General features: G+C 42.9%; 1 protein-coding gene across 5 annotated transcripts in view; it reads left to right on the top strand.

Moving 5' to 3' along the window:
• Positions 1–13624, top strand: part of CDK19 (cyclin dependent kinase 19) — a 192383-nt gene that overhangs the window by 55656 nt on the left and 123103 nt on the right. The gene's annotated exons all lie outside the window — the stretch shown is intronic.

Genomic DNA, 13624 nt, shown 5'->3' on the forward strand with positions numbered 1-13624 from the left:
CCCACAGTTCTGTGTTTTTGCTTCACTCCCATGGAAGTATTCCTTTGTCACTTCCATGCATAGGGAAAAAATGTGGTGCAAGGAAATCCATAGACGTAGAAATCTATCTGCCTTGTGGCTAAGTTAGTGCTGAGTCTAAATTTCCTGATCTGTGAAATTAGGAATCGTGAGGTCCCTTCTAGTGATAAATTTTTTTGGTTTTAGAATGGAGCCTTTCTCTGTACTGTGTGTGCCTCAAGGAGCAGAGACTTTGTTTTCTCATCCCTAGTTCCAAGCATAGTGCACAGTACCTAGCAGGTGCCCCATCGATGTTTCTTGAATAGATGCACAGTTGAACAGGATGAAAAACATTCCATTAGTGGTCCATGAGTCTGAGATTGCTTTGAAATATAGGTTCAGTGTTTGAAAAATTTCAATGTGGTGTTTTTCCCACTAATTATTAAGTGGTGTTTGTAGTGGCCTTCCTGAATAAGCATTTTATAAGTGATTTGTGGCACCTTCAATTTCTTTCACATTATGTCAACCATTATGAATATCATAGATGTGTTATTTTGCTGTGTTTGAGTATCACAATTTAGATTAGAACTTTTCAGCCTTCCCTTCTATAAGTTAATTGGGTAAATTTACAAAATTTTAAGGTGTTTATTAATAAGAAAGGGAAGTCCAATTGTAGATGTCTTTTTGAAATAGGAGCTAATGTGTGTGGAGGAATCTACAAGTGCTGGTGTCTTTATGTAAATTTGGAATATGATGGAGAAAAAAATTGCTCAGAGACTTCATATTTTTATTGACAATTTGCCTAATAAAACTTTAGAAAGTTTGCAGATTTTCTGGAATAAATAGTATTTTTTTTGACAGATAGAGTTAGACAGAGAGACAGAGAGAAATGTCTTCTTTCCGTTGGTTCACTCCCCAAATGGCCGCTACAGCTGGCGCTGTGCCGATCCGAAGCCAGGAGCCAGGTGCTTCCTCCTTGTCTCCCATGTGGGTGCAGGGGCCCAAGCACTTGGGCTAGCCTCCACTGACCTCCCGAGCCACAGCAGAGAGCTGAACTGGAAGAGGAGCAACTAGGACTAGAACCCGGTGCCCATATCGGATGCCAGTGTCGCAGGCGGAGAATTAACCAAGTGAGCCACGGCGCCAGCCCCAAATAGTATTTTTTTTTTTTTTTGAAGATTCAGTTATTTATTTGAAAGGCAGGGTTACAGAGAGACAGGGGCAGAAAAAGAGAGAAGTCTTCCATCTTCTGGTTGACTCCACAAATGGCTGCAACAGCTGGAGCTGGGCTGTTCTGAAGCCAGGAGCCAGGAGATTGTTCCAGGTCTCTCACTTAGGTGCAGGGGCCCAAGAACTTGGGCCATCCTCTGCTGCTTTCCCAAGGCATAGCAGAGAGCTAGATCAGAAGTGGAACAGCCGGATTTCGAACCGTTGCCCGTATGGGATGCCAGCACTGCAGGTGGAGGCTTTACCCACTAGGCCACAGCGCTGGGCTGGGCCCAATTAAATATCATTTTATGACTATGCTAACATGCCTTCCCAGGAGCATTAGCAGGGAGCTTGTTTTTTTTTTTTTCTTTTAAATATTTACTTATTTATTTGGAAGGCAGAATTACAGAGAATCAGAGGCAGAGAGAGAGAGAGAGAGAGACAGAGTCTTCCATCAGCTGGTTCACTCCCCGGATGGGTACAATGGCAGGAGCTGTTCTGATCCAAAGCCAGGAGCCAGAAGGAGTTTCCTCTGGGTCTTCCACATGAGTGCAGGGGTCCAAGCACTTGTGCCATCTTCCACGGCTTTCCCAGGCCATAGTGGAGCAGCTGGGATTTGAACCTATACCCACATGGGATGCTGGCACTGTAGGCAGCAGCTTTAGCTGCTGTGCCACAACGCTGGCCTCATGGGAGTTGGATCTTAAGTGGAGCATTGGGTACTCTAATTGTTGCTCCATATGGCATACCAGTGTCACAAGTGGCAATGTAACCCACTTGTACCCTCACCACTGGCCCTGAGGGGTGGGATTTCAACATATGTATCTGGGGAGAGGGTCATAAACATTCAGCTCATTGCTGGAGAGAAGAGAAATAGATCAAGCCTGACTTCTTGTTAGACTGTTGCTTCCTTCAGTTCTGTCTTGCATTGCTGAGAAGCTCTACTCCATCATTCATCTTTGCTCAGCTCTTTTTTTTTTTTTTAAATTTTTGACAGGCAGAGTGGACAGTGAGAGAGAGAGAGAGAAAGGTCTTCCTTTTGCCGTTGGTTCACCCTCCAATGGCCGCCGTGGCCGGCGCGCTGCGGCCGGCGCACCGCGCTGATCCGATGGCAGGAGCCAGGAGCCAGGTGCTTTTCCTGGTCTCCCATGGGGTGCAGGGCCCAAGCACCTGGGCCATCCTCCACTGCACTCCCTGGCCACAGCAGAGAGCTGGCCTGGAAGAGGGGCAACTGGGACAGAATCCGGCACCCCGACCGGGACTAGAACCCGGTGGGCCGGCGCTGCTAGGCGGAGGATTAGCCTAGTGAGCCGCGGCGCTGGCTGCTCAGCTTTTTAAAATATCATTTATTTATTTAGAAGGCAGAGAGGTAGAGAGGAATCTCACACCCACAGTTTACTCCTGAAATGCCTGTAATGACTGGGGAGGGGCCAGGCTGAAATCAGGAGCTCAGAACTCAGTTCAGATCTTCCATGTGTATGGCAGATACCCAACTACTGGAGCCATCATCACTGTTTCTGAGGGTGTGTATTAGCAGGAAGCTGGAATTGATAGCATAGTCAGGACTCAAACCCAGGTACTCCAACATGGAGTTCAGGAGTTCCAAGCTGCATCTTAACCACTGTGCCAAATGCCCATCCCTCTGGTTGGTTCTAAGTGTATGTATGTATCTACCAGCACCCCAGCGCTGGAGCTCCTGTGCTGAGAGGCAGGATCAGCTTAACGGCCTGTCACCTGTAGTTCTTCCACACAGCATGCAGCAGGCAGCGTAGAGTGGCGTGGTAGGCGTCGTCGTCTATGGTTCTTTTCCTCTGTTGCCTCCGCAGTGGTAGAGGAGGCTGCTATGGAAACTTCAGTGGAATGCTTGGAGCTTCCCTTTTTGCATAAAGGGAAAGCTTTGCCTTTTAAACTTATGGAATGTGATGGATAGAATGTACGTTTGCTGAGAAATATTTAAAATGTCTATGAGCAAGGCTCCAATTCTCACTCACTGTTTCTGTCAGCCTTACCACTATTTTGTTGAATTTTGTGTTGAAAGTTGAGACACATCTGTTTAGTCTCATTAAGGTTATTAAATTGTATCATCCCAGTTCTTCTCTGGTTTTCTCTCAAAGCAAGTTTCTTAAAATTGTGTTCAACTTTATGAAAGTACAGATTTGTAGAAAAAAATGTGTCATTCAGTTAGTGTTTTTTTTTTTACCTTTTCATTGAAAGTGAAAAAATCAGATATAGGTGAGATTTTTGTGAAAAATACTAAAAATAACTAAAGTTTTTCTTTTTTTCAGTACACTTCTATTATTTTCATAATTATTATTTTCATAAAAAGCTTCATATGCTTTTTAGGAGAATAGTTCTTATATTGTTTTTCCCCCTTGACTATATGGTGCCAGCTAATTTTTTTCAAGTATATATTTAGTGTTATTGGAAAAATAAATAATATCCCTGGTAACCCTTATAACTACAAATAAAATCTTGAGAGATTTTGGGGGTGGAGTTCTGGGAATTTGAAACAGAGTTAGTGCAAAGGGAGGAACCACACTGTGGCATTTTCTTTTCCTTGTAAAAGCTGAAAACGTGTGAGGATCCCAACAGAACTCTGGTTCGTAGGGTAGCCCTGACTGTCTTGCACTGTATGTTAGGTCATGTGTCTCTGAGGGTGATGAATGTGTGTGTGTTTGTGTGTGTGTGTGTATGTGTACATGTACATGCGTGCGTGTATACCTTTTGGAGTGTGTATTTCAACCTACTTTATGTTTCCCATAAGACGACTAAGTGATAAGTCTTTGATGTAACACCTGTTGTTGCTTGTAGTAGAAAAGATGTGGACCATGTGGCTTTCTGAGGTTTTGTATGAAGGTGACCAGTAAGGAGGAACAGTTGTGCTTACCAGTTTCTTGTGTGTGTGTGTGTGTGTGTGTGTGTGAGCTGTGTGGGAAGAGGGGATGGTGTGATAACCTGATGACAGGTGTAGTCCAAGCTTGTCAACTTCCACCCTGCATGGACATAGACTATGGGCAGCTCCTAGGAGCTGCTGCTGCTTTTCCTTCTTTTTTTCTTAGAGATTTATTTATTCATTTATTTGAGAGGTAGAGTTATAGACAGAGAGATAGAGATCTTCCATCTGCTGGTTCACTCCCCAGATTGCTGCAATGGCTGGAGCTGGGCCGACCCACAGCCAGGAGCCAGGAACTTCTTCCAGGTCTGCGATGTGGGTGCAGGGGCCCAAGTACTTGGGCCATCTTCCGCTGCTTTCCCAACCCCATTAGCAGAGAGCTGGATTGGAAGTGGAGTAGCTGGGACTCAAACCGGTGCCCATATGGTATACTGATGCTGCAGGAAGAGGTTTAACTTAGTATACCACAGCACCAGCCCTTCTGTGAAGAACGGGTGGCTTGTGATGGAAGAATTTGCTTTACTCTAGGTAATGTTTATAATTTGAGTTAGTCTGTTTCTCTTGAAAATGTAAAAATTACCAACTTCATATTCTTGCTGCAAGCAGTTGGATTTAATTCCCTATTTTTAGTGTTATTTTTCTTTTGAATAATACTGAAGCAAAATTGTGCCAGAGATAAAGGCAAAAGTAAAGGACTAAAAAGAAATCTGATACGTATTAGTGTGAAGAGTTTGGCTCTGAGCGTGAACAAAAATGTGCAGTAAGTGGTGGTTAGTATTATTGATAACTCTAATTAGATACATACACAAGCATGCACACATGCACAAGGAATTTCAGAATTTCTCCAAAAGGTATCGGGAAATCATTTATTACGTATTTGTGTATATGTCTAAATATACAAATATTCAAGGGTACTTCAAAAGTTTCATGGAAAAATGGAATTAAAAAATAAATTTATTGTGGTGCAGATATTTTTTTAAATCCATGCCTAGTTTCTTCAGAATGTGCATTTTCATGAACTTTTTGAAGCCCCCTTGTGCATAGATGCATGCTCCTGTCTATATCAGTAATTTTGAAGGCTTTAGTTTTCCTTTAAAGCAAAAATTAATAATCCATAGTAGGCTTATAGAATTGAGATTCCCATTGATGTCGGTTTTTTTTGGGGGGGGAGGGGTGAGAATTCCAGATTAGAATATTTTAAGAGTGTTTGTGGTGTGCATTCACTCTGCCTTCATAACATTTAGTTGAGAGATTGGATCTGACATATTCACTCCTTTTTTTTTTTTTTTTTTTTTTTTTTTGACAGGCAGAGTGGACAGTGAGAGAGAGAGACAGAGAGAAAGGTCTTCCTTTGCCGTTGGTTCACCCTCCAATGGCCGCCGCGGCCGGCGCGCTGCGGCCGGCACACTGCGCTGATCCGATGGCAGGAGCCAGGAGCCAGGTGCTTTTCCTGGTCTCCCATGGGGTGCAGGGCCCAAGCACCTGGGCCATCCTCCACTGCACTCCCTGGCCACAGCAGAGGGCTGGCCTGGAAGAGGGGCAACCGGGACAGAATCCGGCGCCCCGACCGGGACTAGAACCCGGTGTGCCGGCACCGCTAGGCGGAGGATTAGCCTAGTGAGCCGCGGCGCCGGCCCTGATATATTCACTCTTGAATCCTTGGGTTCTGCCTAGAAAAAAGTGAGCTCTTAATAAATTGTTGAATTACTGCAACAGTTTATTTGAAATTGTTATCTTAATACCATTAGGCTATAATGTTCTGATAAAGTTTTTTGAGTATTAGAGGTAGAGGATTTTAAACTTTCTACTTAGGAATGTTCTTATTTGAAATATAAAATCGAAATTAATGGAGTATTTGCTTTCATGATTTAAAAGTTTTTATCTATTTTGATTCTCCTCATAATCATGTATGAGTTAATTAATACATGGTAGAAAATCATCTTTTGAATAGCTATACAAAGAATTTAATTTTTCATTGAATATCTGAGTATCTGCTATAATCCAGACATTATGCTAAATGCTGAGGATGTGGTGGTGAACAAAATTTTTCCTTTTCCCTGAAAAAGTTTATAGCTTTGGGGGAGACAGATAAGCAAACCGTTTTCAATACGATGTTATCAACACCATGGCAGTGAAGCACAGTGCTGCAGGAGTGTCTCTTCTGTACGTGGCCATCTGGAAAGACCCTCTGGGGTTTCTCTGGCCACGTGAATCAGAAAGACAAATAGGTTCTCCCTGAGTGAAGAAAGGAGAGTGTGAAATTTGGCAGAGGAAACAACATGGAGGCAGGCCCAGAAGGTGAGCGACAGCACACTGTTCTCTCAGTTTTAGGATAACTATGCAGTCAGTGTACTGCTTTCATTCCCTTCAGGCCTACCAAATGAAGTAGTTATTATTAGCAGAAGTATGCAATTTTTTTTTATATTGTGTGAAGCAGTGGCAGTTGTGGGGATTATTTGCTGCCACAAGTTAGGTTACACTCACTGATATATGGCGACTGGAGATACCTTTAAAGTTGATGAAACAAATTTGTATTAAGAATGACTTAAACTTAAGCAGTAGGTGAACTAAAGATGATCAGAAGAAGGAGAGGAGAGACAGAGATGGGAAGTGAGCTGTGATTTCATCTGTTATATCAGAAAAGCAGTAATACCTAAAAGTTGAAAAGGCATGGAGAGTGGCATAAATCCTTAGAGATAAGAAATAATCAGAAGTACTAAATACAAAAAGTTAAAAATAGTTGCATATGGGGAAGGAGAAGGATGAATCAGGATTTTTTTTAAGATTTTATTAATTTAATTGAGAGGTAGTGTTATAGACAGTGAGAGGGAGAGACAGAGAGAAAGGTCTTCCATTTGCTGGTTCACTCCCCAAATGGCCACAGTGGCGGGAACTGGACCTATCTGAAGCCAGGAGCTTATATTCTGGGTCTCCCACATTGGTGCAGGGGCCCTAGCGCTTGGGCCATTTTCTAATGCTTTCCCAGGCCATAGCAGAGAGCTGGATCAGAAGAGGAGCAACTAGAACTAGAACCAGCACCCATATGGGATGCTGGTGCCACAGGTGGAGGATTAACCTACTATGCCACAGAGCCAGCCCCAGATCAGGATTATTCGATAATAATTTCTTGCTACGTTATTTTTTTTAAAGCAACATATACATACATACATACATACATATATGAAACATATAAATGATAAGAATCTAAACTAGATTTACAAAATACTGTACATCCATAGCTAAAATTACCTAGACTGATTCTATCATGACTGGTGAGTTTATGTAGTAAGTGGTGCTTGTGGAGGCATAAAATGGGACAGCTGCTTTGGTAAGTTTGGTGTGAATTTATACATACATCTATTGTATGATCTGTAATTCCATTTCTAGGTTTATATATTGAAGAGATATGAATGCAAATGACCTCAAGAAACTTGTACCAGAATGTCTTAGCCTCAAATAGGCAACAATCCAAATGTCCATCAATAAGAGAATGGATAAGCTATTATGGTATATCCCTAGGCTGTATTACTAATTAACACAAAGCAAAAAGCCATGTGGGTGCAGGGGCCCAAGGACTTGGGCCATCTTCTACTGCTTTCCCAGGCCATAGCAGAGAGCTGGATCAGAAGTGGAGCAGGTGGGTCTTGAACCTGCGCCTATATGGGATGCCAGCACTTCAGGCCAGGGCGTTAACCCGCTGTGTCAAAGCGCCTGCCCCTGGAGTTTTCTAAGCAATAGAGCAGGGATAGGTGGGATGGGGAGAGTTAGGTAAAGATGGTGAGCTGATTGCTCAGTTTCTGGAAAGACTTAGAAGGTCATATAGTAGTAATATAATAATTAGAAATAAAAGGATGCTGTAAAATGTCATTCACAGTGTACACAAAATGCAACTATTGAACATTGGATCATGTATACTAATAGGAAAGAAAACATCTGTGGCTCTCCTGAAGAGAATGGCCTTCAGTATAACTTTCCATGTTCAATTTGAATAGCTTACCACATGTTAGACTCCTTCCAGGGAAGAACTGCAAAGGGCCTGGTACTATGATATTCTTTTCTAAAGATTGAGATGTAATTCACCAGTCATAAAGTTAATCCTTTAAAATTTTTGACTACTTTATTTGAGAGGCAGAGAGAGAGTGTTCCCATCTGCTGGTTGACTCCTCAAAATGCCCCAAATGGTCAGTGTTAAGCCAGGGCCAAAGTCAGGAGCTGGGAATGCAATCCAGCTCTTCCAGATGGGTGACAGGAACCAATTACATGAGCTGTGGCCATTGTCTCCCAAGGGTCTCATTTGCTGGAAACAGGAGCTGGAGTCAAGAATTGAGCACAGGTATCTGAGGCAGAATATGGTTATTACTACTTTTTTTTTTTTTTTTTTAAACATGCAGAGTGGACAGTGAGAGAGAGACAGAGAGAAAGGTCTTCCTTTTGCCGTTGATTCCCTTCCAATGGCCGCCGCGGCCGGTGCACCACGCTGATCCGAAGGCAGGGGCCAGGTGCTTCTCCTGGTCTCCCGTGGGGTGCAGGGCCCAAGCACTTGGGCCATCCTCCACTGCACTCCTGGGCCATAGCACAGAGCTGGCCTGGAAGAGGGGCAACCGGGACAGAATCCGGCGCCCCGACCAAGACTAGAACCTGGTGTGCCAGCACCGCTAGGCGGAGGATTAGCCTAGTGAGCTGCGGTGCCGGCTGGGTTATTACTACTTTTAAAGATTTATTTTATTTATTTGACAGACATAGTGAAAGAGATCTTCTATCTGCTGCTTCATTTCCCAAGTGGCCACAGTGGCCAGAGGTGGGCCACTCTGAAGCCAGGAGCCTGGAACTCCAACTGGGTCTTCCACATGGGTGGCAGGGGTCCAAGCACTTGGGCCATCTTCTGCTGCCTTCCCAGGTGCATTAGCCACTAGGCTAAATGCCTGCTCCCAGTTAATCCTTTTAAGGAATATACTTCCTTGATTTTTAGTTTATTCACGTAGTTTTGTAACTATTGCCACTACCTAATTTCAGAACATTTTCAGCATCCCACAAAGAAACCTTGTCCGCAATAATACCCAGTAGTTGTTGTTTCCATTCCCCCTTACCTATCCTCTGGCAACCACTAATCCACTTTCCCTCTCCATGGATTTGCCTGTGTTCTCTTTATGTTAGCATGTTTCCCGTGTTACCACAGCTAACGACCCTACTGCTAGTCTGTGAAGGTCATTTCTCTATGAATCTTTGTATCATCCAGGAGTTCAGATTCTATGGGGCTGGGAATCTTGTGAAGTATAGGTTCTCATTCAGTAGATCTGGCAAAGAGCCTGATACTCTGAACTTCTAACAAGCTTTCAAGTGCTGCTGGTACCAAGCTGACACTTTGAATATTGAGGTTCAAAGGCACCTCAGAATCTGAAGAAACTTAACTATAAACAAATGATTGAATATGAGTCTAGGGAAAATTATTACAATTTATCAAGTTTACTTAGTAGTGTTTCTTTGTTAATTACCTTCCAAGTGATCATTTCTGCTTCACATCTTGACATTCTACATTTTATAGGACAACTTATTCAGGGCTTCTGAATACCCATAATTAGGTTAGTGAAATCAAATGATTAAGGAAACTGAATTAGAACTTGTTCTACAAGGATGCCTTTTTGTTGTTTAAACGTCTTCTGATATTAAGCTTGAATTATTTTTTACAGAAGCTCTCCTAGGGGACAGGCATTGTGGCCCGACAGGTTGGGCCACCCCTTAGTTTGAGTCCACTTCCAGTCCAGCCTCCTGCATCCTGGGAGGCAGCAGAAGATGGCAGCAGTGCTTGGGTCTCTGATGAAGGTCTGGGCTCCTGGCTCAGCCTGGTTTAGCCCTGGCTGCTGTGGGTATTTGGTGAGTGGGCCAGCAGATGGAAAATCTCTGCCTGCCTGCCTGCCTGTCTCTTTCAAGTAGATGAAAACAAGCATTAAAAAAATAGCCTGGTTAAACAGTGCAGAAAAATCGTTAAGATTTCTCCCCTCCCTCCCCACTTAGTTTGGGTATGATAAATCTTTTTTTTTTTTTAAAGATTTATTTATTTTAAAGACAGAGAGGGAGGGAGGGAGAGGGAGAGAGGAAGATGAAACACTCTACTATGGTGGGGTCACAAGGGAGATCACCTAGCCTTAAGGCATCAAGTAAGATTTTCCCAGAGAAGTAACACTGGCGCAGAGGGAAGGACCAACAGGAGCTAACTAGGAAAAGAATAGCAGGAACACTGTATGGAAGCATGAGGTAGCCTGCAGGGCACATCTGAGGGCACAGAGGTTGCAGGGGTGCTGCGAGTGATGAGTGAGGATGGGAGTAGCTGGAGAGAGACAGAGCCTGCAGCAGGGCCCATTGGTGCTGCTGATCTTGGGATTTAGTAAGGGGAATGGTCAGATGTAATTCCGTTTTTAAATTTCCACTCTGATTGTGGTGTCAATAGATGAGGATTGAGATGGAGGAGAAGATATTGGGAGAATCATTAGAAAACCATTACAAAACTCCAGGCTAGGAAAAATAGAAGTGGAAAAACTTTAGGGATTTCTAAAGTCGTTCTGTTACAAACTGTTGAATTGGAGTAGGGTAGTAAGAAGAAAGAGGAGGCAAAAATTTCTAGTTTTTTTTGTCAGTTAATTGAATACATAACAGTTGGCTCTTTTTGAGAGAAGAACCTGAGATGGGAAATAGTTTGGAGGGAGGAGAGACGTTTGTTTTGTGTTTTATTTTAAGACTTGTTGAGTTTTGGATTCCATTGAGACATTTAATAGGGGGAGGAGACGATAATGATCTGGGTGATGGTAATTACTCAAGAGCAATATGTGACTTGGTTGTTTTCCTCATGAAGCTTAAATGCTGGTCGGGAAGATCAGGCACGTTTCAGAAAAAGTTATGATATGAAAGGCAGATAAGCAGAGAGTTCAGAAAAAGTTAAAATATGAAAGGCAGAGAAGGAGAGAGACAGAGACAGAGAGACAGATACAGAGAGAGAGGGAGAGATAGAGAGAAAGGTCTCCCATTAGTTGATTCACCCCTCAAACGTTCACAACAGATGCGGCTAGGTGAAAGCCAGGAGCCAGGAACTCAATCTGGGTCTCCAGTGGGGGTTGCAGAAGCCCACTTGAACCATCACCTACTGTTACCAACTGCAGGTTCTTTGGCTCACTGCAGATAGAAATTGCTGGGACAGAGTGCAACACAGATTTATTGGGGGCTTATGCACAGTGGAAAGAGGTTCCACTGATTGGCTCAATGAAGGGAGTTGGGCAGGGGATTTCATTGGATTTGGAGACATAGTGGTACCTCTGTAGCACAGGGCACTTTGATCTACACTTGGCCTGGAGTTTGGCTTGTCAGCCTCAGCACACCACACTTTGGTTTGCACCTGGCCTGGTGTTCAGCACAAGCATAGTTCTTTCATTTGCATACAGCATGCTCAAAATGGCCACGTTGCTCAGTTCCGCCACTCCAGAAAGCCGTATATCAGTCATGTTGGGTTATTCTGTGCGTGTGTGCCGGCCAGGTACATCTCAAACAGGGCAGTAGCGTGTCTTCTGTGGTTAGGGTGTAGATGCTCTTTGCTCTCGATGGGTTTGGAGTAGAAACTTGAATTTTGAGTTCTATTTCTATCCTGTCTCATTGTTGCCTCCCAGAGTGTGCATTCCCAGGAAGCTGGAATTGGAAGTGGAGCTGGGACTTAAACCCAGGCACTACAATGCACGATGCCAACATCTCTAGCAGCATATTAACCTCTATATCAAATGCCCACCCTGAGACACATTCTTGAGTATAATTAATACTATAAGGCTATAGGTGAGCACATTCTGAGAGAATAGAATTCTAAGTGGAGTGAGGCCACTTTGGACTTGGTGATCTCAAAGTTTCCTAGATAAGGAGCTATTTAAATTGGGCTGTAAAGGGTGAGTAGTGCAGGAAGGAGGGAGAAACATTCTAATAGTAAAGTGGAAAAATAATGAAAGAGGGTGGCCTGGTTGGTCAGTGACATTGAATAATTTAGTATTCATCACGCCTCACCCAAGAATCTTTTGTACTTATTAAATTGCTTGTTATAAGGTTGTGATACCTCTCATGAGATATTCTTACATATTTTTTTTTTAAGATTTATTTATTTGAGAGAGGGAGAGACAGAGAGAAAGGTCTTCCATCCACTGGTTCACTCCTCAAATGGTTGCAACGGCCAGAGCTGGACTAATCCAAAGCCAGGAACTTCTTTCACATCTTCCACGCAGTTGCAGGGACCCAAGCACTTGGATCACCTTCCCCAGAGAAGGAGAGAGCTGGATTGGAAGTGGAGCAGCCAGGACTTGAACCGGTACCCATATGGGATGCTGGCACTGCAAATAGAGGCTTAACATACTGTGCCACAGTGCAGGCCCCACATAAAATAATTCGAACCCATGTTTCTACCTTTCCTTCTTATTGAAAAGTTTTTATCATTTAAACCCATTATTGACCTATAATATGTTTATTGATATTGTTTTCTGGCATTGTTACTGACATGCCACCAAATGATAGTTATCCTTTCCAGCTTGGTATCTTAGCCAGGGGTGGAGGGGAGGCATATGCAGTTTAAGGTATGTGGAAGTATTTTATAGACTTACAGGTTTATTATGAAAATGCAAAATACTGTTGCTAACTCTTCCGTGTATTCCATGTTCCTCTTTAGATCTGGAAGTGAATGTTCTTTGCTCTGTAGAAAAATGTAGTGGATTGTTTTCCTCCCAAGAGTCTGTCTGACTCTGGATTCTGAACAGCCTGGTTCTCTCTAGGCATGATTTCTTTGGTTTGGTGATCGTTGTTTCCTACTCAATTATGGGCTTGTTGCTATAAACAGAAATACAGTTCTTTTCAACACAGATAAAGTAAACTTAAACCCAGTAATTCAGAATTATCCAATTAATATTTAAGACACCCCCAAGCCTCGTAGGTGTTTATAATTAGGCATGGAACATTTCCAGGCTTACCTGTTGGCAGTTCTGACTCTGTGCCCTTGCTCGGTTTCTCCAGGTGTGAGCTGAACAAGCACCTGGGGGTGCACCCGGACTCCAGGGGTTTTCCAGGGCTCTGAAGGGGACATTGCTTCAGTCCTTTGCCTTTTTTTTTTTTTTAAATCTCTTGGGATAAGGCCCTGATAGTATCTGTTTATTCTTAATCAAAACAACTGCTGTTAATTTGCCTCTGCTAATCCTCTCTTATTATCTCCTAAACTATTTCCTAATACTTTCCCTCCCAAATACAGAAAAAAAAGTATGTGAAGGATGGTATTGTGATTACAACAGTAGCATCTGAAATACTGAGATTATCTATTTTTTCCTAATCAGATGGGAGTAGGTTACCTCATTGTTCTTTGAAGCTACTGATGTTTTAAAATGATATTAAAATATTGTTCCCATAGCAACACCCTACTAGTTTCTTATGGCAGACATTGCATCTTTTATGAGTTGGATTGCAAAAAAGAAAAGCTTTCTGAAAGAGTTTATTTATAAAATTGAGCCAACAGAACAC

This window comes from Oryctolagus cuniculus, chromosome 5 (assembly GCF_051225735.1).
Source record: "Oryctolagus cuniculus isolate XC-2025 breed Fujian yellow rabbit chromosome 5, ASM5122573v1, whole genome shotgun sequence".
Classification (NCBI taxonomy): Eukaryota; Metazoa; Chordata; class Mammalia; order Lagomorpha; family Leporidae; genus Oryctolagus; species Oryctolagus cuniculus.